This window comes from Scyliorhinus canicula, chromosome 11 (genome assembly GCF_902713615.1).
Source record: "Scyliorhinus canicula chromosome 11, sScyCan1.1, whole genome shotgun sequence".
Taxonomy (NCBI): domain Eukaryota; kingdom Metazoa; phylum Chordata; class Chondrichthyes; order Carcharhiniformes; family Scyliorhinidae; genus Scyliorhinus; species Scyliorhinus canicula.
In genome coordinates, this window is record NC_052156.1 from 13,549,499 (window position 1) to 13,576,046 (window position 26,548).

At 48.9% G+C, this 26,548-nt stretch overlaps 1 protein-coding gene across 1 annotated transcript in view; it reads right to left on the reverse strand.

The window, feature by feature from the left end:
- Positions 1-2,530: 2,530 nt before the first annotated feature.
- LOC119973832 (ETS domain-containing protein Elk-1-like) overlaps positions 2,531-26,548 on the reverse strand; it is a 144,992-nt gene continuing 120,974 nt past the window's right edge. The window contains exons 6-8 of the mRNA XM_038812299.1: positions 12,946-13,010; positions 8,511-9,046; positions 2,531-2,718 (exon numbers count right to left, since the gene is read on the reverse strand). The gene's annotated coding sequence lies outside the window, so the exon portion shown is untranslated. The remainder of the gene's footprint in view (positions 2,719-8,510; positions 9,047-12,945; positions 13,011-26,548) is intronic.

The window sequence follows — 26,548 nt, forward strand, 5'->3', positions numbered from 1 at the left end:
GGCAGGTAGAGAGGGAGAACAGGACGGTATGGAGGGCCGTCCAGCTGGCCCTACGGTCCAGGAACCTCCCAGCCTCTCGCTGGCAGCAGGTCCTCCCTGATGCATTACACTCCATCCACACACTACTGTGCACCGTCACAAATAGCACACCTCATGAACGTGTTTTTACCGTCCCTAGGAAGTCCACATCCGGGGTGTCGCTCCTGACTTGGCTCGCAGCTCCAGGACCGGTCCTTCTACGTAGGCATGTCTGGCTCCACAAGGCGGACCCCTTGGTGGACAGGGTACACTTGCTCCACGCCAACCCCCAGTATGCCTACGTGGAGTTCCCCGATGGCCGCCAAGATACTGTCTCCCTCAGGGATCTGGCTCCCTCAGATTCCACTCCAACACACTCCCCCACCCACGCGCCACCCTCCCCTCCCCCGGCACCCCCAACATTAACCCCACCAGGTCCATCCCTCCTTCCCCTGCCCACGCAAGAGGACGAGGAAGACTTTGGCATGCTCCCGGGGTCATCCGACTACTGGCGAGCACCAACACCGCCAGCACCGCCATCGCCGCCACCGTTACGTCGCTCCCAGCGAACCGTCAAAGCACCAGATCGACTTAACCTCTGACGGGCACCGGACCTTCAAAATTGGCATCCTCCCCCCCACCCCCCCCCCCCCCCCCCCCCCCCACCCCCCACTGTAAATTATTTGCAAAACTGTATATAGTTCCACGTCACCGCCACTGGACTCATTTTTAACAGGGGGTGAATGTGGTGAATCATTGTGTGCTCCTGTATTAGGGGATGTAAGGTAGGACCTGCACTACAGGTTTGCCGGTAGCCCCTGCCGGGTGGCTCTGCCCATAAGGAGCCGTATAAATATGTGTGTCTTCCTTCTGATCAGCCATTTTGCCAGCTGCAGTAGGAGGCCACGTATCTGACTGTAATAAAGCCACAGTTGTACCAATCTGAGTCTTTCGTGCAATTGATCGTGCATCAAGCATGATCCTAACTCTATGCCTTTCAGAGTGACTCTCAATAGCATTCAGTCCTTCCGAGAACATTTGAAGAAAACAGCAGCAAAGGTCAAAACCAGAACCAAAATTGCCGGATCTATGTCCGGCGGTGCTGCCACTCCAACCTCAGCACTTTCCCTGTCATACTCGGCAATGGAGTATTGTCTGGCCAGGGTCATCGCACACACACATCCTGCTGATGCTCAATTGAATAAGACACCGCGCATCATAATGGAACTCTCCGCTCAACACTCGTCCCCTGGCTTCCCGTGTTGGCAAACATCACTCCCCCACACATCCGCTGACTGACAAAAACCCACAAGCAGGTTGAAACCAGCTGTTCTGCCCCTCACGTGCCCACTCCATGATGCCCTGTTCAGCCCACTAGTTGCCTGTAACTCGACACCCCACATGGAACATCCTTCCTGGCAAAGATCCGCCAGCAAACATCTGCTGCATCAAGGAATGGGAAACATGGGAAGTCACGAACAAGTTCATTGTGACAGACACCATCTATTGAACGGCAGGCTTTGAACTACCATAGCGACAGTTGTTCTTGCAAAGTAGGTTCAGGACAGGACAGGGCCCCTGTGCAACCAATCTCCACCACTGAGGCCTCAGCGCATCCTATTATGCGCTTGTTACAAGACACAAACAATGCTACACATTACCCTGGAGTGACCCCTCGACAGGAGGAGTGTCGGACTAATAACCCAAATTTAGAGTACCCAATTATTCTTTTCCCAATTAAGGGGCGATTTAGTGTGGCCAATTCACCTGACCTGCACATCTTTGGGTTGTGGGAGTGAAACCCACGCAGACACGGGGAGAATGTGCAAACTCCACACGGACAGTGACCCAGAGCCAGGGTCGAACCCGGGTCCTCAGCGCCATGAGGCAGCAATGCTAACCACTGTGCCATGTGCCACCCTAATATCCTTAAACTTAACAATTGAGGAGGCTTCACGGATTTGCATTTGCTAATTACATAAACCACCTTCTCAGGGGTGATGTGTTGGGTACTCTGGATCCGTGGAGACTGTGTTTCCTCAGCAGTAACACATACAGGCTACCAACACTTGAAATAGTACAACACTATTTTATTAAGCTAGAAACTGTTGAACTTACTTTCACTGCGGGTTAACACAATGTTAGATTAAACCTGTGCCTATCCTAACCAGTCTGTGCACTCAGCACATGGTGAAGATCTGTGCTGTAAGCTGTGAGCTCTGTCCTTCTGAGAGGCTGCATCACGAATGAGCGGGAAAACTGCTGCCCTCTGTCTTTATAGTGAGTGTGCTCTAACTGGTGATTGGCTGCGGTGTTGTGTGTGTTGATTGGTCTTGCTGTGTGTCAATCAGTGCGTGTGCCTGCACCATGATATACTGGTGTATATTATGACAAAGGTCAATTAGGGATGGACAGCAAATGCCGGCTTAGCTTGCAATGCTCACATCTCAGAAGCGAAGAAAACAAACGCTTTGAATCCTGGGCGGTCTGGCCAATTTAATTTGCACAGGTACAACCATGTTTCTCCAGCTCAAGAAAGGCCTCCCCATTAACCTCCTGTCCATTGGCTCACATTTGAAGGGCATAGAAATGTCTCTTTCATTCATCCTGGGCATGTTCGGCATCCACCTCCACCTCCTTTTTTTCAGATTAGTTCTTTCCTTTTCCCTCATGATGTAATGCACACTTTCGCCTCCTAAACTATAAAAAGAAATGAGGAACATGCTGAAACGTGATGACATTTTAAAAAATGGGAAGAGAAACTATATATTTTTTAGGCCCACATTTGATAATACTGAGAGCAATAAATAGCATGTATTCTGATTGAGATGGGGAAGTCTAAGTATAGGACAGTAAATTTGTCGCATATCGACCAAAAGCCTCTGTGGCATGTGAATGTCAGATAGCGGTGTTCAATATGGCCCACTAGTCATCTTTAAAATGGTGATAACATTTCAGTTTAGCACATTGAAAACATGTTCTGGACCTCCAATGGATTTGTGCCATGAAATGTTTGGAATTCTGTATGTGTCATGGTCTTCCCCACACCCCCTTCCCAGTCACCGTGGTCATTTACTAATCCCCATAGTTCCACTGTGTGGGAATCAGGAATGACCCAAAGCAAGAGGGGGGGACGGAATAGTGCAAAACCGTTGAAGCTGCTCTCCACTGCCTCCTAATGGATTGCCAAGATATGCCAATGGACCAGGCACACGGTGCATTAAATCACATTCAGTCACACCCCTTTACCGGCTAAAATGTGTCCATTGGAAGTCTCAGCTGTGATTCTGTTGGGGGCGCACTTGCCTCTGAGTCAGTGGGGGTCAGAGTTCAAACCAACATAACAAAAGCAAAATCCTGCAGGTGCCAGAAACCTGAAGTAAAAACAGAAAAATGCTGGAGAAACTCAGCAGGTGGAGAGATTATCAGAGTTAACATTTCAAGTTTGTGTGCCTCTTCTTCAGAACTAAAGAGAGGGAGAAATATGGCTGCATTCTCCGGTCGCCGACGCCGAAACCGCGTTCGGCAATCGGCCGGAGAATCAAGGGTCCTGACCAAATCAGGGGGCAACGCCGCCTTCCCGATGCTCTGTCCTCTCCAAAGGACATCGCCTGAGGCCCGACCCTGACCGGCCTAGTTCCCGACGGCTTCGGTCACGTGAGGACTCAGTCCAGCGCTGCCACAGTCGGGGGAGGGCCGTCCGCGAGCAGGGGGGACTTCGTCAGGGGCTGAGGGCACTGCAGGGGGGTGGTCTGGGGTGCGCCAGCCGGCCGAAGAGGGGGCCTATTTTGCGGCCACCGCCATGTTGCACGGCACAGCCACTGCAGGCCGCCGCCATGCGAATGGCGGCCACGGACCCGGCAATTCTCTGGGCCGTGACGGCAGCTAGAGCCGGGTGCTCTACGCTGCCTTCCTGCAAGCTCCCAGCAAAACAGGGAATAGTTTTACGCCATTTGTTCTGGCGTAAAATGCCACCGTTCCCACACCGGCGTGGGACATAGCCCCAGAATCTGTGATATGATGTATTTTATGCTGTTATGAAGAGGGTGCAGCAAAATAGAAGGTGTGAGCTGGGCGGGAGTGGAGACCAGACAAAGGAAGTGTCGATGGCCCTGTTTTGGCAGAATAGGTTAATAGCAAAACAAAGGTCAGTGTTCGATAAAAGCAAAGGGCAGCACGGTAGCATAGTGGTTAGCATCAATGCTTCACAGCTCCAGGGTCCCAGGTTCGATTCCCGGCTGGGTCACTGTCTGTGCGGAGTCTGCACGTCCTCCCCGTGTGTGCGTGGGTTTCCTCCGGGTGATCCGGTTTCCTCCCACAGTCCAAAGATGTGCGGGTTAGGTGGATTGGCCATGCTAAATTTCCCGTAGTGTCCTAAAAAGTAAGGTTAAGGAGGAGTTGTTGGGTTACGGGTATAGGGTGGATACGTGAGTTTGAGTAGGGTGATCATTGCTCGGCACAACATCGAGGGCCGAAGGGCCTGTTCTGTGATGTTCTAAATTCTAAATTCTAAAACACAAGAGCAAGTGACAGATGGCCCTGTGGGGGAAGAGGATTATGTTGGGACAATTTGCATTTATAAAAAGGGGTCAAGAAGGAGAAAGTTAACAGTCCGAAGTTGTTGTACTCATTGTTGAGCCCAGGAGACTGTGAGGTGCCTAATCGGAAGATGAGTTGCTGCTTCTCCAGTTTTCTCCGGGCTTCAGTGGGGCTTTGCAGCAGGCCCAGATGGGCAGGGGCATGAGGGCAAGGTGGTCAGTTGAAATGGCAAGCGACAGGAAGGTCTGGGGACATGCGTGTGTCATGTGAGAGTACCTTTAAGAAATGGATGTTTAAGCAATGTACCTTTAAGAAATGGAGCAGCTCATATTACTGAAGTGATGTCAGAGGGGGGAGCTGAGCTGAGATCACGTCTGCTTTTTGAGAGTTTTAGTTTCAGTTTGAGAGAGAGCAGCTGAAAAGTGCCTGAGCTGTTTCAAAGGAGAAAGCCAGTTTTGAGAAAAAGAGCTTGGGTGCGTCTGTGTTTGCAGTGAGCTGGATCTGCGGTGATCTCTGCCAGGAAAGATTATCTCTGAATCATTTGGGTAATTTAAACTCATAATAGTAATGTCTTTAACCTGATGTGTTTCTGTTGTTAAAGGTGTTTTGGAGGTTTGAAGGAACATTTTGAGAGATTTATTTAGTATTGTATTATATTCAGGGTTATCTTTGGAGTAAGAGGTGATAAATGATCCAATGTTTATTTTAAAAGGTTAAGTTGAATTCATGGAATAAACATTGTTTTGTGTTTAAAAACCCATGTGTCCATAATTGTAATACCACACCTGGAGACCAAGCCGTGTGCTTCAATAGCAACAATACATTAAAGGGAGAGGCTGGTTGAACTCCATGATACATTTTGGGGTTCTGATCACCGCTCCCATAACACTTGCAGGCTAAGCAGACATGTTCCACAAAACTGTCACACAATCTGCATTTAGTCTCCCCAATATATAGAGTTGACCAGATTTGGAGCAGCAAATACAGTAGACCAAATTGAAGGAGGTGCCCGGAAAGCACTGCTTCACATGAAAGGAGTGTCTGGGGCCTTGAACAACGAGGAGGGAGAAGGCAACAGGGCAGGAACTGCACATTCGGTAATTGCATGGGAAGCTGCCATGGGAATGGGGTGAGGGGTGATGGTGGAGTGCATCAGGCTGTCACAGAGGGAGCAATCCCTGTGAAATGCTGATTTGTGGGGAGGAGTGAGGGGAAGATGTGTTTTGTGGTAGCATCATGCTGGAGTTGGTGCCAATGGCGGAGGATGATCCTTTGAATATAGTGGCAGGTGGGGGGGGGGGGGAAGTGAAGACAAGGGGGAATCTCATCATGGATAGGTCCACGTCAAGTCCAGCTTGAGAGATATGAATCTAAATCTAAGCTGATATTCCTGTGCAGTACTGAAGGAGTGCTGTAGTGTGGGAAACGCAGGGTGGGATTCTCTGTTGGCCGATGCCAAAATCACCAAACGCGATTGGGTGGAGGATAGATTCCGACGCCACAGTCAGTGGGGCGGGGGGGGGGGGGGGGGAGAGCCGTTCCATGGGCAGGGGGGGAGGGGGGGTTTGGCGGGAGCTGGGGGCACTGGTGAGGGGTGTTCCAGGGGTGGCAAGGCTGATTTCAGGGGGCAGTTTTTGGCAGGCTGGGATCGCACTCTGCCGGCGCCATGTTGTACGGTGCAGCTGCTGCAGGCTGCCGCAGTGCGTATGCGCAGCCAAGGACCCGGCAATTCTCCAGCTGTGTCCACAGGTAAAGCCGGGGGCTTTACGTTGCGTGTCTGCTCACCCCCCAGCAGACGGAGGATCGGTGCAGCTTTTGCGCCGTTTTTTTTTTGGGCGTAAAATGCCACTGTCTGGGCCACAAATGGTGCTATGCAACATGCAAGTCTTTCTCGCTCTATTCTGTGTTCAAGAAAGACATATGTTTAATATTTGGCATGGATGGGAATTTCGATTTTTTACTGGAAGCTTATAATAGCTGAAGGAATTGCCACGTCAGACTCAAGACTTTGTTAAGGGACAGTCCCCTGCACAATCCCTGTGGCCCTGTCAAAATGTTTGCATGGAATCATCAGGCCACATTTGGAGTGAATTACCAGAAGGGATGGAGGGGAGGGATTGGTAGGGGGAAGAAAAGTTAAATTCCTGAATTGAAATTTCGAAATTATCTAAAAGTTAGCAACCCATTCAGGAATTGTGGTAGATTCAGTGCTGTGAGTCAGTCTGTCCTGGACTAACTCCCAGGGAGCAATTGAGACAAAAAAAATACATCAAAAGCTCAGCTAATAGATAGTGGGCGACTCAAAACACAACTGTCTGCATCAATAAATCTCAGACCTTTATGTCGGTTGCTGCCTTAATTGTTCAATTAAGAAGCAGGCACTGAACCCAAAACACAATGCAAAATAACTTTGAAATTGTGTTTTTAATTAACCACCATATCCAAAGCTAAACGTTAACAATGACATTCCTCCAAAGTAAAAGCACTGTACAAGGCAAAGCATATCATTAAAAAGTACAGAACTCTACATATGCCAAAGAGGGATATGTGCAGGAAAGAAATTGTTTCCTGCACATACTATTCTATTTCACCGGAGGTGATTCGAGTGTGTATACCATGCTGTAACATCCCTTTAAGGGGTAGCAGCATGACACCACTAGAAGGGAAGGGTCATACGATCCAGTCTCAGTTTCACTTTGTCTATGAGCAGAGCCAGCACAGCTCGGATGTTTGGAAGCAATGTACTAGCGACAAACAAGCTTCTCTAACTGCTCGAGCATGGGAACAAGCAGATACTGAAGATACTGGGTGCGGTTTAACGGCTGCATTGTGCCTGCCATGGATCTTCGCGCGCCAGTTAAATAGCGGGAGAAGCCAAAATCGGGATCCGTTCTGGGCGTGAATCAGTTTGCGATTTAACCGGCTCCCGGTGGCAGGTTCCAGATCAATTGACACCAATTAAGTTCAATCTCCATCGCATCAGCGAGATACAAGTCCAAACTAACGGCCTGCCGGGAACTAAAGGGCTCCCCAGTGACAGATCACGCCTGCGTTGTTTAGCACTCCTTAGCACTCCTTTTTAAAAACATGAAGCTGGTGCAGTGGATGCTGAGGGAAGCTGAGGAGGTGAGTAGTCATTTCCATTCCCCGGGATGCAGTCATGGGGCACTGGAGCTGCTGCTTAACACTGCTTGGGGGACCCACTGGAGGCGGATGGGCCCGGGTGGGGGGCTGGGTGTCATAGGCCGGGGTCGCCGCTTGGCTGGGGGCTCGGGGGTTGAGGGGTGTTGCATCGGCAGGGCCTACAAGCCAACCACTGATATTGTGTACACCCATAACAGGGGCAACTATAGCTGCTGCCTGTCTGTCTGTCCTACCAAACACTTCCAGGACAGAGCCCTGTTCTTGGTTGTATGTTGAAGGTCAGGTTAATTCCCTTTGACTGTGAGCAGCCTCTAGCTGCACAGCTAATAGGGAATTGGCATTGTTAGTTATGTGAGCACTTCACAGCTCCCAAGTGCATTCTCATGGGTACATGTGCCATGTCTCAGAAGATGATTATTACCTAGCATTCCAATCAAACGGCGAGGCCTGGACACTTTGCCTGACTGCTGGAGGCGGCAACACCTCAGAGGCAGAAGCCAACACTCAAACACTCAAGGGCTCTGGGCTACAGCACTGGAGATATTCCCGCAACCAGAGGGTGAGTGTGTAGATCCGGGGAGGGCCCCTGAGCACAGCAGAGGTCTGGAGTCTGGGGTGCAGTTGCTCCTGCTGTGGCTAGGGGTGAGTGTGCAGAGCGGGGTTCTCCATATTGATTAAATATGGACCGCGATCCAGCCAGCTCGGATGTCGGGAAACACCCAGGAGGTCGCGCCTGATATGACACTTGCAACTTATTCCAAATTAAATCGCGGCCACTATTAGTGAGTCACAATCAGTAATTTTCCCACCTGAGCCCCTCTGTTGGCCTCAGCTTCATCATATCACCGGAAAATGTCAAAGGACAGACATTGAGTGTCCCAAGTTGTCGACCTGTCCAACAGCGATGATGACCTTGACTGGGACTTTCGTGCAGAATTTCCAATACACTTTACTCCTTCCCAACCAGATGGCGGCAACCTTCCTCATCCTGGAGATGAAAGTGGATAACTGGATAAACCATGACCCTTCATCACTCAACAAATTGTCAGAGAGGATTGCAGTCGAATCCCGGGTGAAAGGCGATGCTGGTACAATCCCGCGTCATCGGTCAATGTGCATCCGCCAGAACTTGTGACCCACGGTGCAAAAGATCAAAGAGCTTCAGAATTAGAAACCGAACCAAATCGGATGATATCCACGTTCGAGGATATTGACCTCCCCATCGCATTTGGGTGACTACCATTGATGAAATAGCACGATGTTAATCAAACACCTTCCTCACCTCAGACCACATTTCAGGATTCCTCAGAGCTTCAGGAACCAGGGGCTACACGGAGTCATCGCTCTAAAGGCATGGCAGACAAAATTGTTAAACAAAACCATCAATTCAATGAACAAGGATAGGGAACATAATCAATGTAAATAAAGGGATTTACCCCTGACATCTGACCATGAAAAGGAAACTATTGATAAGGAAAGGTACAACAGCAAGAAGACGAAGAAAAAGGTTTATCATAGAATTTACAGTGCAGAAGGAGGCCATTTGGTCCATCGAGTCTGCACCGGCTCTTGGAAAGAGCACCCTACCCAAGGTCAACATCTCCACCCTATCCCCATAACCCAGTAATCCCACCCAACACTAAGGGCAATTTTGGACACTAAGGGCAATTTATCATGGCCAATCCACCTAACCTGCACATCTTTGGACTGTGGGAGGAAACCGGAGCACCCGGAGGAAAGCCAAGCCGGAATCGAACCTGGGACCCTGGAGCTGTGAAGCAATTGTGCTATCCACAATGCTACCGTGCTGCCCGTTGAGAGTTGTATCTCAAACAAACAAAACACCAAATACTGCAGCTTCCATGGCAGCCCCGGTAGCACATGGTTCGCACTGCTGCCTCACAGCGCCAGGGACCCGAGTTCGTTTCCGGCTTTTGGCATTTGTGAAGTTTGCACTTTCTCCCCGTGACTGCGTGCGTTTCCTCCAGGTGCCCCGGTTTCCTCCCACCGTCCAAAGATGAGTAGGTTAGGTAGCCATGCTAAATTGTCCCTAAGTGTCCGAAGGTCGGGTGGGATTATAGTGACAAGATAGGGGATTGAGCCTAGATAGGGTGGCCTTTCGAAGGGTCAGTGCAGACTCGATGGGCTGAATGGCCTCCTTCCGCACTGTAGGGATACTGTGATTCTATCCGAAAACAGCCAAATCTGAATAAAGAGACCAAAATTGAGGCTACGAATCCTCTAAACTTCAAAAGGACACCATCAGTGAGAGGCACAAAAACTCCAGACTTCATAAACTGTGGAGTCAGTGACTTGAGGAGGGAGGGGCTGGCAGGTAAATGCAAATGTAAGTAGATTGGATAAAGACTTGTGGGGGAGGGGGGTTAGTATTATGAATGAAAGGGTTAATGTGGGATAGGGGAAACAGTTCCGCCCATGTGATGATGTAAAAGGAGTCGAATGTCGTAGTGTAAATGGATGTAGCTCATGGTTTGGGCTGAAGGAGCCGACTGTCTTGTATATCTGTAAATAGTTACCATTTACAATAAGTAGTTACTGTTCTGATCCTGTGACTCTGAACCTCTTCCTTTGACACGTGCAACCAGCAGGCAGCAGAACACAATTTTCATGGTTGGTTCCCAGGACAAAAGTGTGTTTTTCTAATGGACTGCATGGCACAGAGTTGGGCCTGGACTCGTAAATCAGCTGCAAGTGATGTCAATTCACAAGTTTCTGCAGATTAAAAGGGTCAAAAAAACACAAGAACGAGAGAGAGAGAAAGAGAAAGAGAGAGAAGCAGAGGCCTGGGAGTTCTGTAAGTAACCTCAATGGCAGAAATGGGGAGGAAGAACACTGGGACAGTGTGGTGAATCACAGTGGCGTAATTCACACTGTTATTACATATGATGTACTATGTCTGTGTAAGCTCGGCACACAAGCAGTTGCGCGGCTCTGCCCCTAGGGGGAGATGTACTGGGAGTGTACGGGTGTTTGTACTGGGCTCCACCCTTGGCGCCGCCCATGGCTCCTCCCACCAACTGTTTGTATAAAGCTTGGCAGTCTGAGCCCGCCTGCCAGTTCATCGCGTCGCAGGCAGGCTCCGTTGTGAGATTATTAAAACCACTGTTCACTTCCAACCATGTGTCTTGTGAATTGATGGTCACATCAGACAGTTTGCAATGGGCCAGAGATAGGAGAGGCCTCACAAATTCATGAACCACACAGAAATGCTTCTCAGACATAGCAGGATGTTAGGACAAGCAAAATTATTACTTTTTAAAAATTTACCCAGTTCAGTTTTTTTTTCCAATTAAGGGGCAACCCATCTAACATCTTTGGGTTGTGGGGGTGCGACCCGTGCAGACTCGGGGAGAATGTGCAAACTCCACACGGACAGTGACCCGGGGCCGGGATCGAACCCGGGCCCGCGGCGCTGTGAGGCAGCAGTGCTAACCACTGCGCCACCGTGCCGCCCTGAGCAAAATCATTCCAACTGTATCCCGTTTAGCTTAGGCATTTGTACAGCAACAATTTGCATTTATATACTTTCTTCAAAAATGTCCCAAGCCACTTTACAGGAGTATAATTAGACAAAAAACAGCGACACTGAGCCCAAGAAACAGACATGGGGACAGCTCGGTTATCCAGGAGGTTTGGAAAAGAACAACTTGCATTTATATTATCTTTACAAGTATTACCACACACAAATCAGGTGCTGAGCTAAATAAAGAGAAATGAGTAGATTTTAATGGGTAAAAACACAGATGAAAGTCAGAGGTTTCGGGAAGGAATCCAGAGTTTACGCCACGAGGCCCATTTTTCAAGTTTATTCCGCCAACAGGGATTACCGCCTCGCAAAGCAAGAAAGACATGAAGAAACCTTTCCCCCCTTGGTGGAATGATCGATGAACAGGGGGTATAGATTTAAGGTCAGGGGCAGGAGGTTTAGAGGGGATGTGAGGGGAAACCTTTTCACCCAGAGGGTGGTGGGAGTCTGGAACTCGCTGCCTGAAAGGGTGGTGGAGGCAGAGACCCTCGTAACGTTTAAGAAGCATTTGATGTGCACTTGCGATGCCGAGGCAGACAAAGCTATGAGCCAGGTGCTGGAAAATGGGATTGTAATAGTTAGGTGGTTGTTTTTGGTCAGTGCAGAGACAATGGGCCAAAGAGCCTTGTCTGTGTTGTAGACCACTATGAATCTATGACCAACGAACCTCCATCCACTGATTTGAATGAATAGTAAATAGTAGATAGCATATGCCAAGGATTTTCCAATTTCTAACTCTGTGGGCAAGGTTCCTTGTCAGTACCTTGTCAGTTAGGGGCAGCACGGTAGCATGGTGGTTAGCATAAATGCTTCACAGCTCCAGGGTCCCAGGTTCAATTCCCGGCTGGGTTACTGTCTGTGCGGAGTCTGCACGTCCTCCCCGTGTGTGCGTGGGTTTCCTCCGGGTGCTCCGGTTTCCTCCCACAGTCCAAAGATGTGCGGGTTAGGTGGATTGGCCATGCTAAATTGCCAGTAGTGTCCTAAAATGTAAGGTTAAGGGGGGGGTTGTTGGGTTACGGGTATAGGGTGGATACGTGGGTTTGAGTAGGGTGATCATTGCTCGGCACAACATCGAGGGCCGAAGGGCCTGTTCTGTGCTGTACTGTTCTATGTTCTATGTACCGTGCCCTATTGACTTTAACCCTTAATTTTCTGTCACTTATATACAGACACACATTATGTACATACATATCTACACATTTAATATCCAATCCAGGTACTAAGTGAATAATTATGATTTAAATTTGGTCCACACATTGCCTGGAGTCGCTCGGACGTCAGCCTCCCAGTTAAAGATTTTATTGGTCAAAACAGCTTTACCCATAAGCCTCATTGATCTGCTTTAAGAATAAATTGTGGAGGCAACGGCGTAGTGGTATTATCGCTGAGCTAGTAATCCAGAGACCAAGCGCCATGCTCTGGGGACCTGGGTTCAAATCCCACCAGAGCAGATAATGAAATTTGATTTCAATAAAACTCTGGAATAAAATCATTGTTGTCAAAAAAAAACCCATCTGGTTCACTAATGTCCTTTAGGGAAGGAAATCTGTCATTCTTACCTGGTCTGGCCCACATGTGACTCCAGGTCCACTGAAATGTGATTACTCTTAAATGCCCTCGGGGATGGGCAATAAATGCCGGCCCAGACAGCGACCCCCACATCCCATGAACGAATAAATAAAAAAATTCGGCAGCACCATTCATAGCTTCGGGATATCCCCATTGCACTTCACAGCCGTGGAAGTATTTTGAAGTGTAGGCTCTGCTGTAGTGGGGAAAATTCAGGAGTTATTCATGCATAGAAAGCTCCCACGACAGCAATGTGATTGATGTGACCATCAATTCACTCAAAGACACGAGTAGAAGCAAACCAAGGTTTTAATCAGCTTAGAACAGAGCCTGCCTGTGACTCGTACAATACTGTGGACCACCTACAGGTCAACTGCTCTTTATGCTTCCTTTCAAGGGGCGGAGCCCGTACATGCCCCAACATATCCCCCTGTGGGTGAAGCCACACAATTGGCCCATAGGCGGAGGCCACAAGGTCAACAACATAACATAGCTGTAACACAATGGCAGAACATGATAGTAATACACTGGTGAATTACTAGGACACTACATTCACCTCAGTGATAATGACTGGATAATGGCTTTTGCGATAAACATTGGCCCAGGGGCACTGGGACAATTTGGTTGACGGCAACTTGATTGAAAGCAATAAAATAAAATCAAAATTGAATGCCTGGGGTCCCAAAAGTCTCATGAAAAGTGAACAGCTTTGTGAACTCTGCGTACTCTCTGTTATTGAGTCATGACGGGTTACGGATACCCTTTGGTACCTCCAGTAGAGGTCAATTCTCACTTGCCAGCTTAGACAAAGAGATTGTTGGCAGTCTATAGGACCATGAGGTAGGCTATATGACCATCACAGTCGAGGATGACACTTCAGGGTTGCGTACAGGTGCTTCAACCTGAAGTGCTCCTAATACCAACATGCACACATACAAACATATGAATTGGGAGCAGTAGTAGGCCACTCGGCCCCTTGAACCTGCTCCACCATTCAATAAGATCGTGGCTGATCTGACCGTAACCTCAACCCTACATTCCTGCCTACCCCCGATAACCTTTCGCTCACTTGTTAATCAATAATCCATATAGCTCTACCCTAAAAGTATTTGAAGTCACTGCTTCTACAGCCTTTTGAGCAAGAGAGTTTTCCAGAGGCTCATGACCTTCTGCAAGAAATAAAATCCACATTTCTGTCTTAAATGAGAGACCCCTCATTTTTCCACAGTGACTTCAATAAAGAGGGTTTTTCCTAATCACAGAACAATGATTGATACAGCAGAAAGGATGCCATTCATAGATTTCATGGAATTTACAGTGCAGAAGGAGGCCATTCGGCCCATTGAGTCTGCACCGGCTCTTGGAAAGAGCACCCTACCCAAGCCCATACCTCCACCCTATCCCCATAACCCAATAACCCCACCTAACACTAAGGGCAATTTGGACCCTGAGGGCAATTTAACCTGGCCAATTCACCTAACCTGCACATCTTTGGACTGTGGGAGGAAACCGGAGCACCCGGAGGAAACCCACGCAGACACGGGGAGAACGTCCAGACTCCACACAGACAGTGACCCAAGCCAGGATTCGAACCTGGGACCCTGGAGCTGTTAAGCATTTGTGCTAACCACTATGCTACCGTGCTGCCCTCACTTCAGCCCTTTGCTTCTGTGCCTGCTTTCTGGTCGAGCTATGCAATTAATCTGACCTTCCTGCTTTTTCCCCATAGCGCCGCAGTTTTCTCCCCCCCCCCTCACATATTTATTCAATTCCCTTTCCAACACAACCTGCTTTCGCCAACCTTTCCAGACCACAACAACTCCTGCGTTCGAAAATGTTCCCCCAAGTTGCGCCTGGTTCTATTCCCAGTCACCTTTAACCCCGTGGTTTCTGGTTACCTGCTAGTGGAAACATTTTCTCCTTCTACACCCTCTCAAAACCCCTCGTCACTTTGAACACTTCTGTCAACTCCCAGCATCTCCAGCTTCTGAACAAAGCCGTGATGCCTCATCACCAGTACCGTTCTAGTGAATCTGTTATCCATCAGCTCTGAGAGCTTGGCGCCCTTCGTGAAGAGTTTCACCCGAGATTGAATGCAATGCTCAAGCTGAGCCCTAACCCGTATTTTGGAGTGTGAAATGGCAGAACTAAAGCTTCACTCCTGCTCTCTCACCTGACAGCACCGTAGAACCTTATACGTAACGTTAATGACCCATACTACAGGCTTTAGACACAGACTTCCTCAATCGTAAAAACCAAGATGAAATGAAACTGCAACCAATGACCATCATTAGCATGAATCCCGCTTCTCTGTAGAGACTTCCACACCCCCATCTCCAGCAAACCCAAGTCATTACTATTTGCCTAGAAGTTGATGTTACTTCTGTAATTTGATGACTAATGAGCAGTACAACCACCTAAAGGGAGTTGCTGTGAAAAGCAAATGTTAAGAGTTGAGGGCAATGGTGGTTTTGGCCATTAGGGGGGCAGGTCAGGCACCTGCCTGGCTACATTCTGAAGTCCTTGGATGTCTCACAGATCTCGGGCAGAATTTTAACTGCCAATGGGTGGGTGGGGGGTGAGTTCAAATTGGGCAGGGGTTTAAATCCCCAAAGATTTGCCAGCATGTCAGAAACTCGATATCATCCTACTCAATTGAAACTGACAGGTTGGAAAGCCTTGCAGCAGTACAACCGCGTAGCTGTTTCTTTGCCTATGTGAAAGGATTGTGGTCACAGGACTTGTGCCAACAGCATGATTTTGCTGCTTTGCAAGTGATTTCCAACTCTTTGGTATTCATTTTTGGACAGTGAGGGCGGGTGGGCTCAGAGCTCGCGTTTGCAGAGGGTCATCCCCCCCCCCCCCCCCCCCCCCACCACCCCCCACCCCCAGCACACAGGATATACAGGCAGAGGATCATTCGTGAAATGGCTGAGCAACAGTGCTGTGCACAAATGTGTCTCCCAGGTTACCGATGTTTTGTTTCCCAAGGACTCCACCAAAATGGTGAGGGGGAGGGGTTTACGGGGTTAATCAGGAGTGGGAGAATTGTCAGGCATAGGGGTAATCGAGTGTTGGAAGTATTTGGGGTAGTAGAAAGTAGTAAGGGGTGTTGGGGTTCAGAGGATTCAGGGAGTAGTTGGAGGCCAAGGTGTGGGGGGAGGGGTGTTGGTGTTGTTGGGGGTGGTGGGGGGGTGAAGGATAGTAGCCAGGGCTGGGGGGTGTAGTCAGGTGCTCGGAGGGGGGGCAGGCTTACCCCCGGGGTCCAGTGAGGATCAGTTACCCAGGATTTAGAACTTGTTTTAATCCTTCTAACGTCTCCTGGGTAACTATTCTATTAAGAGAGTCGAAACCATCCAAAGTGTCTGGCTTTAAATTGTAGGTTTGAGGGTTCCAGACACAAGGCAATGGACTAACAGAAATTGAACCTTCCCAGGCAATTCCTACGTAGTCCTTGCCTGGGGACTTCCAGCACGTCTTCCGGGGTACCTCTGGGATATGAACCTCCAGAGAAAGGAAGATCCATGCCAACGATTCACTGAAATATTCATATGCAAAATGACATTACTTTAAAATTTATCCGTTCATGGGATGTGGGCATTGTTGGCAAGGTGCTGCCATCCCTAGTTGCACGTGAACTGAGTGGTTTGCTAGGCTATTGCAGAGGGTATTTAAGATCGACTGCACGGCTGTGGATCTGGAGTCACATGTAGGCCAGATCAGGTGCAGGTGGCAAATTTCCTTCCCTAAAGGAGATTAGTGAACCAGATGGGTTTTTACCATAATCAATGCTAGTTTTGCATAGTCACCAATACTGAGACTAGAGGTCACCTCCAGATTTTATTAACTGAATTTAAATTCCACCAGCTGCCCAGGTGGGTTTTGAACCGGTGTCCTCATAGTCAGTTAAGATGGCGGCTTACTGGTGCAGTAACAGTACCACCGCGCCACAGTCGCTCAACAGCAGCATGCTGCAATAAACATCCAAGTGAATCACCTGCATAACGGTGAGGTCATGCACTGCGGCCTTGTGTTTCTTCCGTGAAGTGTCCTGAAGTTCCAGCAGAGCACCAAGGCAGGCTGCTCGCTCTCTTACCCCGAGAGCTGAGATGCCCACAGGTCCCGAGTGCCTCAGAGGGCCTAACTAAAGATTGCCCCGTCTGCATCTGTGCGAGGACAAACTCAGTTTCCGGGGTTCCAGGGGTGGTGGAGGTCAGGGGGGGTGAGAAGTGTTTCATGTCACAGTAAATTCTAAACTTCAAACTAATGTTTACACTATAAAACCCTCGTGAACAAAAGGCTGCCAAAGTTGGTTGCCCATGGATCGGCTGACTCCTTCTGTGGATTTAGAACCACTCCCCTGTCTCCAGGGGGAACCGAAGGGACATTCCAGACCGACGGTGACTCAACACCTTTTCCCGAAACTAATTTAAAAACGTTTTATAAAGTTGAATGGGTCATTCAAACACAAAGACGCTGGCTGTCTCAAATTCACAAGATGGCAAACAGCAACACAGGATGTCTAATCTACAAATGCGATGCCAAGAAACCTCACAACTGCTGAGAATCCTTCCCTTTACAAGACCCTCTCTCTTTAAAGCATTGAAATCATCCAAGAAACTACAGGCCTGCCACATGGGGGCTGGGCCAGATCATAAAATCTCGCTCTCACTGGGCAGGATACAGATTGGGATATTTAAATTAACCATTAGGCTCATTTAAATATGTGTTGGCTTGATTGACCCGGGGCTCCAGGGTTCACGGCCCCGCCCGGGAGACCTCGCCAAGGCATCGTTTCTTACTGGTCCACCCAAATGTGGACCAGTTGTAACGACACCTGGGGGGGTTCTCCCATTGGAGACCCCTGAGCCGTCAAGGACAGGGCAACGTGGTACTCTGGCACTCCCCCTGACACTTTGACACCTTGACAGGCAGGCACCATAGGCAGTGTCACCAGGGCACCCTGGCACAGCCTGGGTAGTACTGCCAAGCCAGTAGGAGTATTGCCAGGGTGCCAGGCTAGTAATGCTAAGGTGCCCAGGTTCCGTGTTGTTCTTGCCAGGGGTGGCGTCCGGGCTTTGCGTGTAATAGGAGGGGTGAGGGAGGGCTCAATTACCCTGGAAGAGGTAAGCGGCGCTTGTCAGTGCAGAGAATGACTTAAAGCGTGACCTCAATGGGAAGCTCCTCGCTGAGGCCAAAGAAATGGCAAAGTGCCATTAAATAGCGGGATCTTCCTCTGCGCTGCAGGATTAACATGAGACAAATGTGAATGAACAGGCAAACTGTGGTCTGACACCCACACTACGCAATAAATAGCAAATGCAACCAAAACAGATACCACGGGTTTCTCAACAAACCGCCCAGACATCGGTGTTCAATGTGAGTTACGCAATCTTGTTAAAACTCTGTCTCCCTTATGAGGGATTGCAAGTCAGCACTCTTCCCTTTCGAAGGTCGAGCCTCAGATTTCCCTCCAGGAGACACTCTGATTCGAACTGCCTCCACAACTTTCACTTCCCAGGGTATCCATCACATCTCCAGAGATTGTGTTCCCCTGGATTCCCAAGCCTGCTCTCCAGGGCCAACTCACAGGCACCACTTCAGCTCTTCAGCCATGCCAAGCAAAGCGCCACCGATCCAAAGGACTGCCTTTGCCCCCCAACAGCCCGCAGCACAGAATCACTAATGTTTTTCTGCTTTTTTAGGCTCTCTCGGACCTCTCACTGCTTTGAAAATGCCAACCTGGCTCCTCAGAGCTAACATCAGCACTTTAGCTGCATTCTTCTCCAGCTCCTGACTCTCTCTCTGATTATAACTGACTGACCCTTGAGCTGCTCTGGGTAACCTATCAAAAGCACTCCAAGAGGGTCCCACACTCATTATTAGACGTGATCAAATGTAGCAAACATTTAGAACACCCTTTGCTCTGAATGTTACAACATTGGCAGCTAAACGTTCCAGGATTTAGATGTTTCAGGCGGGATAGAGGGGGATGTAAAAGGGGTGGCAGAGTTGCGCTACTGGGTAGGGAGAATATCACAGCTGTACTATGGGAGGACACCTCAGAGGGCAGCGAGGCTACATGGGTAGAGATCAGGAATAAGAAGGGTGCAGTCACAATGTTGGGGGTTTACTACAGGCCTCCCAACAGCCATCGGGAACTAGAGGAGCAGATAGATAGACAGATTTTGGAAGGAGTAAAAGCAACAGGGTTGTTGTGATGGGAGTCTTTAACTTCCCCAATATTGACTGGGACTCACTTAGTGCTGGGGGCTTAGACGGGGCAGAGGTTGTAAGGAGCATCCAGGAAGGCTTCTTAAAGCAATATGTAGATAGTCCAACGAGGGAAGGGACTGTACTGGACCTGGTATTCGGGAATGAGCTCGGCCAGTTGGTAGACGTTTCAGTAGGGGAGCATTTCGGGAACAGTGACCACAATTCTGTAAGTTTTAAAGTGCTGGTGGACAAGGATAAGAGTGATCCGAGGGTGAATGTGCTAAATTGGGGGAAGGCTAATTATAACAATATTAGGCGGGAACTGAAGAACCTGGATTGGGGGCGGATGTTTGAGGGTAAATCAACATCTGACATGTGAGAGGCTTTCAAACGTCAGTTGAAAGGAATTCAGGACCGGCATGTTCCTGTGCGGAAAAGGATAACTATGGCACATTGCGGGTACCTTGGATAATGAGAGATATTGTAGGTCTCATCAAAAAGAAAAAGGAGGCATTTGTCAGAGTTAGAAGGCTGGAACAGACAAAGCCTGTGTGGAATATAAGGAAAGCAGGAAGGAACTTAAGCAAGGAGTCAGGAGGGCTAAAAGGGGTCACGAAAAGTCATTGGCAAAGAGGGTTAAGGAAAATCCCAACGCTTTTTACACGTACATAAAAAGCAAGAAGGTAGCCAGGGAAAGGGTTGGCCCACTGAAGGATAGGCAAGGGAATCTATGTGTGGAGTCAGAGGAAATGGGCGAGGTACTAAATTAATACTTTGCATCAGTATTCACCAAAGAGAAGGAATTGGTGGATTTTGAGTCTGGAGAAGGGAGTGTAGATAGCCTGGGTCACATTGAGATCCAAAAAGACGAGGTGTTGGGCGCCTTGAAAAATATTCCTCAGGCCTTGACAGAAATCTTTGAATCCTCACTGTTTTCAGGTGATGTCCCGGAGGGCTGGAGAATAGCCAATGTTGTTCCTTTGTTTAAGAAGGGTAGCAAGGATAATCCAGGGAACTACAGGCCGGTGAGCCTTACGTCAGTGGTAGAGAAATTACTGGAGATAATTCTTCGAGACAGGATCTACTCCCATTTGGAAGCAAATGAGCGTATTAGCGAGAGGCAGCATGGTTTTGTGAAGGGGAGGTTGTGTCTCACTAACATGCTAGAGTTTTCCGAAGAGGTTATAAAGATGATTGATGCAGGTAGGGCAGTGGATGTTGTCTATATGGACTTCAGTAAGACCTTTGACAAGGTCCCTTATGGCAGACTGGTACAAAAGGTGAAGTCACACAGGATCAGGGGTGAGCTGGCAAGTGGATGCAGAACTGGCTCGGTCATAGAAGGCAGAGAGTAGCAATGGAAGGGTGCTTTTCTGATTGGAGGGCTATGACTCGTGGTGTTCCGCAAGGATCAGTGCTGGGACCTTTGCTGTTCGTAGTATATATAAATGATTTGGAGGAAAATATAACTGGTCTGATTAGTAAGTTTGCAGACGACACAAAGGTTGGTGGAATTGCGGATAGCAATTAGGACTGCCAGAGGATACAGCAGGATTTAGATTGTTTGGAGACTTGGGCGGAGAGATGGCAGATGGAGTTTAATCCAGACAAATGTGAGGTAATGCATTTTGGAAGGTCTAATGCAGGTAGGGAATATACAGTTAATGGTAGAACCCTCAAGCCCCTTAGGGGCTAGTTTAGCACAGGGCAAAAGAGCTGGCTTTTAAAGCAGACCAAGGCAGGCCAGCAGCACGGTTCAATTCCTGTACCAGCCTCCCCGAACAGGCGCCGGAATGGTGCGACTCAGGGCTTTTCACAGTAACTTCATTGAAGCCGACTTGTGACAATAAGCGATTTTCATTTCATTTTCAAGAATATTGACAGTCAGAGTGATCTAGGTGTACAGGTCCACAGGTCACTGAAAGAGGCAACACAGGTGGAGAAGGTATTCAAGAAGGCATACAGCATGCTTGCCTTCATTGGCCGGGGCATTGAGTATAAAAGTTCTATACAGCTGTATAGAACCTTGGTTAGGCCACACTTGGAGTATAGTATTCAATTCTGGTCGCCACACTACCAGAAGGATGTGGAGGCTTTAGAGAGGGTGCAGAAGAGATTTACCAGGATGTTGCCTGGTATGGAGGGCATTAGCTATGGGGAGAGATTGAATAAACTCAGTTTGTTCTCACTGGAGCGACGGAGGTTGAGGGGCGACCTGGTAGAGGTCTACAAAATTATGAGGGGCATAGACAGAGTGGATAGTCAGAGGCTTTTTCCCAGAGTAGAGGGGTCAATTACAAGGGGGCATAGGTTTAAGGTGCGAGGGGCAAGGTTTAGAGGAGATGTGCGAGGCAAGTTTTTTTACACAGAGGGTGGTGGGTGCCTGGAACTCGCTGCCGGAGGAGGTGGTGGAAGCAGGGACGATAGTGACATTTAAGGAGCATCTTGACAAATACAGCGGAAGTGTAGAAGATTTTAGTTTAGACGGGCAGCATGGTCGGCGCGGGCTTGGAGGGCCGAAGGGCCTGTTCCTGTGCTGTACTTTTCTTTGTTTTTTAGTTTAAAAAACATATGGGACTAAACAAAATTGCTTTCATGGCAAGAATAGTGGCCGGGATTCTCCGCGCCGCCGCACCACATTTCTGCCCCGACCGGCTGGCGGGATTCTCCGTTACGCCAGTCGGTCAATGGGGTTTCCCATTGTGGGCAACCCCTCGCCGTCGGGAAACTCCTGGGTGCCGGCATAACGGAGAATGACGCCGGCGGAGAATCCCAGCCAATATGTTTCCTTAAAAATTAGTGTACTTCTGGGGCAGCACGGTTGCGCAGTGGTTAGCACAGCGCTGAGGACCTGGGTTCAATCCCGGCCCCGGGTCACGGTCCGTGTGGAGTTTGTACATTCTCCCCTTGTTTGCATGGATTCGCCCCCACAACCCAAAGATATGCAGGGTAGATGGTTTGGCCATGCTGAATTGCCCCTGAATTGGAAAAAAAGAGTTGGGTGTTCTAAACTTAAAAGAAAAAAAAAAATTTGTGTTCTTTTACATGACCAACTTCACACATTCTTACGCCAGGTTAAGCCTGATCCAGTTCAAGGAGGTGCACTTGACCAGGGCGTGTGTGAGTGGGTTCTTCCCGCGGGTGGAGGATAGGTGTGACCGGTGCTCTGGGGGGGGGCGGTGAACCACATGCACACGTTTTGGTCTTGCCTAAAGCTCGTTCGGTTCTGGCTCTCCTTTACTGATACTATGTCAGGGATTTGGGGCGTTCAGCTGGAGCCGCGCCCGTCGGTGGCTGTTTGTGGAGTTTCGGAATTCCCACGCTGCAGCCGGGGATGAGGGTAAATGTCCCAGCATTCGACTTGCTAATAACCCGGTGGCGAGCTTCGCTTGGATGGAGGACCCTGTTGCCACCTAAGGTCTCGGCTTGGTTGGGGGACCTTATGGAATTTTTGCACCCGGAGAAGATCATGTAATAATAATAATCTTTATTATTGTCACAAGTAGGCTCACATTAACACTGCAATGAAGTTACTGTGAAAATCCCCTCGTCGCCACATTCCGGCGCCTGTTCAGGTACACCGAGGGAGAATTCACCTTTCGGGACTTGTGGGAGGAAACCGGATCACCCGGAGGAAACCCGTGCAGCTGTTTTGGAGGGGGTCTTTTTCTTAGCCTGATTAAGGTTCTGTTTCCGTTGTGAGGGAGTGAGTGCATTTCGGGAGTAATATGGGGTTGGGATTTGTTGTATTGTTGTTGTGTTTGGAATAATGAAACTGTTGTTGGAATGAAAGCATTTTTTTTTTAAATTAGTGTTTTTGTGCTGGATTGAGCCCCAGATAAGAACATTATCATGAGGTATATAAATTATTACAACAAAACCTCAGCCAGAATGCATGCGTCAGACTTAATGCATGCAATCGCATCTGTGGGGAGGAGGGGTTTGGCGCGGGGGTGGGGGGGGTAACGCAGTCCGCGTTACATTTCGCGCACCACTGTTGTGAGCTCTGTTGTCAGATGACACAAATAAAAATATATTTTATATTTTGCGGAAGCAGCCAACAGACCTCATGGGATTCACTGTCTTGTTATACAAATGCTGGCCAGAAAATGTGTAGTCAACCTTGAAACCCTGCACAATGCAACAATAAATAAAAATTAACCATGCGATAAAAGCAGTCAAAACAATCTACTGTACCACAACTGGACTAAGTACTCATTACAGGAATTTGAACTGCTTACCAGCCATATTTCAGAATGACAGCCAATGACTCGTGGTGTGCCTCAGGGGTCGATGCTGGGACCACAACTTTTCACAATATACATTAACTGTCTGGAAGAAGCAACTGAAGGCACCGTTGCTAAGTTTGCAGATGATACAAAGATCGGTAGAGGGACAGGTAGTATTGAGAAAGCAGGCAGGCAGCAGAAGGACTTGGACTAGCCAGGAAAGTGGGCAAAGAAGTGGCAGATGGAATACAATGTGGAAAAGTGTGAGGTTATGCACTTTGGAAGGAGAAATGGAGGCATAGACTATTTTCCAAATGGGGAGATGCTTAGGAAATCAGAAGCACAAAGGGCCTTGGGCGTCCTTGTTCACGAGGCATAAATATCCTGGCCACGAGGTTTGCTAGTGTCACACGGGAGGGTTTAAACTAGTATGGCAGGGAGGTGGGTACCGGAGCAATAGGTCAGAAGGTGAAAACATTGAAGGAGAACTAGGGTATAGGGCCAGTATGGCTCTAAGGACGTGCAGACAGGGAGATGTTGCTGAAAACAGCGGGTCTGGTGGCCTGAAGTGCATATGTTTTAATGCAAGAAGTATAACAGTTAAGGCAGATGAACTTAGAGATTGGATTAGTACTTGGAACTATGATGTTGTTGCCATTACAGAGACCTGGTTGGGGGAAGAACAGGATTGGCAGCTAAACGTTCCAGGATTTAGATGTTTCAGGCGGGATAGAGGGGGAAGTAAAAGGGGTGGAGGAGTTGCGCTACTGGTTAGGGAGAGCATCATAGCTAGACTACGGGAGGACACCTCAGAGGGCAGCGAGGCTATATGGGTAGAGATCAGGAAAAAGAAGGGTGCAGTCACAATGTTGGGGGTTTACTACAGGCCTCCCAACAGCCAGCGGGCGATAGATAGAGAAGTAGATAGGTAGACAGATTTTGGAAATGAGTAAAATCAACAGGGTTGTTGTGATGGGAGACTTTAACTTCCCCAATATAGACTGGAACTCACTTAGTGCTAGGGGCTTAGATGGGGCAGAGTTTGTAAGGAGCATCCAGGAGGGCTTCTTAAAACAATATGTAGATTGTCCAACTAGGGAAAGGGCTATACTAGACCTGGTATTGGGGAATGAGCCATGTCAGGTGGTAGAAGTGTCAGTAGGGGAGCATTTCGGGAACAGTGACAACAATTCAGTAAGTTTTAAAGTGCTGGTGGACAAGGATAAGAGTGGTCCTAGGGTGAATGTGCTAAATTGGGGGAATACTATTTATAACAATATTAGGCGGGAACTGAAGAACCTAGATTGGGGGCGGATGTCTCAGGTGTCATGTGAGAGTACCTTTAAGAAATGGGTGTTTATAAATGGGTGTGTATATAAATAACTGCAGTGAGAGTATGTTTAAGAAATGGGTGTTTACTACTGCAGTGATGTCAGAGAGTGGGTAGAGCTGGGATATCTGTCAGCTTTTTACTTTTGTTTTAGGTTGTTTGCTGCAGGGTGTTTCAGTTTCGATTTCAGTGTTGGAGCTGAAGCCAGACAGAGCAGGTGTACTGTTGATCTCTCTGCCATGAAGAGACTATCTCTTGATCATTTGGTGAATTCAGAATTATAAATGTTTTCCGTAGTGAATGCAAACCTGATGTGCTTCTGTTAAAAAGGTGTTTCTTTTGTCTTCAAGATGCTGTTTGGGAAGTTATTACTTAGTGTTGTATTCTTTGGGGGTTGTATTTGAATTAATGGTTGCTGAGATGTTCACTGTATGTTTTAAAAAGGTTAATTTTAGTTCATAGAATAAACATTGTTTTGCTTTAAAAAAATACTTTTCCATTTCTGCTGTACCACACCTGTAGAGTGGGCCGTGTGCTCCCCATACCACAATCTATTAAAAGTTATGGGTCAGGTGAACTCCATGATACACTTTGGGGTTCTCTAAACTCTGGCCCATAACAGAGGGTATTACAACATCTGACATCTGAGAGGCTTTCAAATGTCAGTTGAAAGGAATTCAGGACCGGCATGTTCCTGTGCGGAAGGATAAATATGGCAAATTTCGGGAACCTTGGATAATGAGAGATATTGGGCGAAACTCTCCGACTCCCCGCAGGGTCGGAGAATCACCCGGGGGCGCCGAAAATCCCGCCCCCGGCGTGGCAGAAATTCTCTGCCACCCAGGAATTGGCAGGGGCGGGAAACGCGCCACACCGAGCGGCGAGCCCCCAGCGGCGATTCTCCGGCCCGCGATGGCCCGAAGTCCCGCCGCTGGGAGGCCTCTCCCGCTGCCGAGGTTTGAACCACCTCTGGTGACGGCGGGATCGGCGGCGCGAGCGGGCCCCCGGGGTCCTGGGGGGGGGGCGCGGGGAGATCGGACCCCGGGGGGTGTCCCCACAGTGGCCAGGCCCGCAATCGGGGCCCACCGATCGGGGGGTGGGCCAGTGCCGTGGGGGCACTCTTTCCCTTCCGCCGCTGCCATGGCCTCCACCATGGCGGACGCGGAAGAGAATCCGGCAGCTGCCGCTGATGTCACCACCGGCCCATGCGTGAACCGGCGAAGGCCTTTCGGCCAGCACCGGCGCCGGGCGGCGGGCATAAAAGGCCGCTGGTGCCGGTTTTGGCGCCAGTCGGTGTGGTGCCAACCGCTCCGGCGCGGGCCTAGCCCCTCAATGTGAGGGCCCCCCGACCCGCCAGGTAGGGGAGAATCCCGCCCCCTGTAGGTCTCGTCAAAAAGAAAAAGGAGGCATTTGTCAGGGCTAGAAGGCTGGGAACAGGCGAAGCCTGCGTGGAATATAAGGAAAGTAGGAAGGAACTTAAGCAAGGAGTCAGGAGGGCTAAAAGGGGTCACGAAAAGTAATTGGCAAATAGGGTTAAGAAAAATCCCAACGCTTTTTACACGTACATAAAACGCAAGAGGGTAGCCAGGGAAAGGGAGGGCCCACTGAAGGACAGGCAAGGGAATCTATGTGTGGAGCCAGAGGAAATGGGCGAGGTACTAAATTAATACTTTGCATCAGTATTCACCAAAGAGAAGGAATTGGTGGATGTTGAGTCTGGAGAAGGGAGTGTAGATAGCCTGGGTCACATTGAGATCCAAAAAGGCGAGGTGTTGGGCGTCTTGAAAAATATTCCTGAGGCCTTGAAAGAAATCTTTGAATCCTGTTTTCAGGTGATGTCCCGGAGGGCTGGAGAATAGCCAATCGTGTCCCTTTGTTTAAGAAGGGTAGCAAGGTACCGGTGGGAGGGGAGCGGGCTTGTGCAATATGTTACGATGGAAGTATTGAAAGTACGTG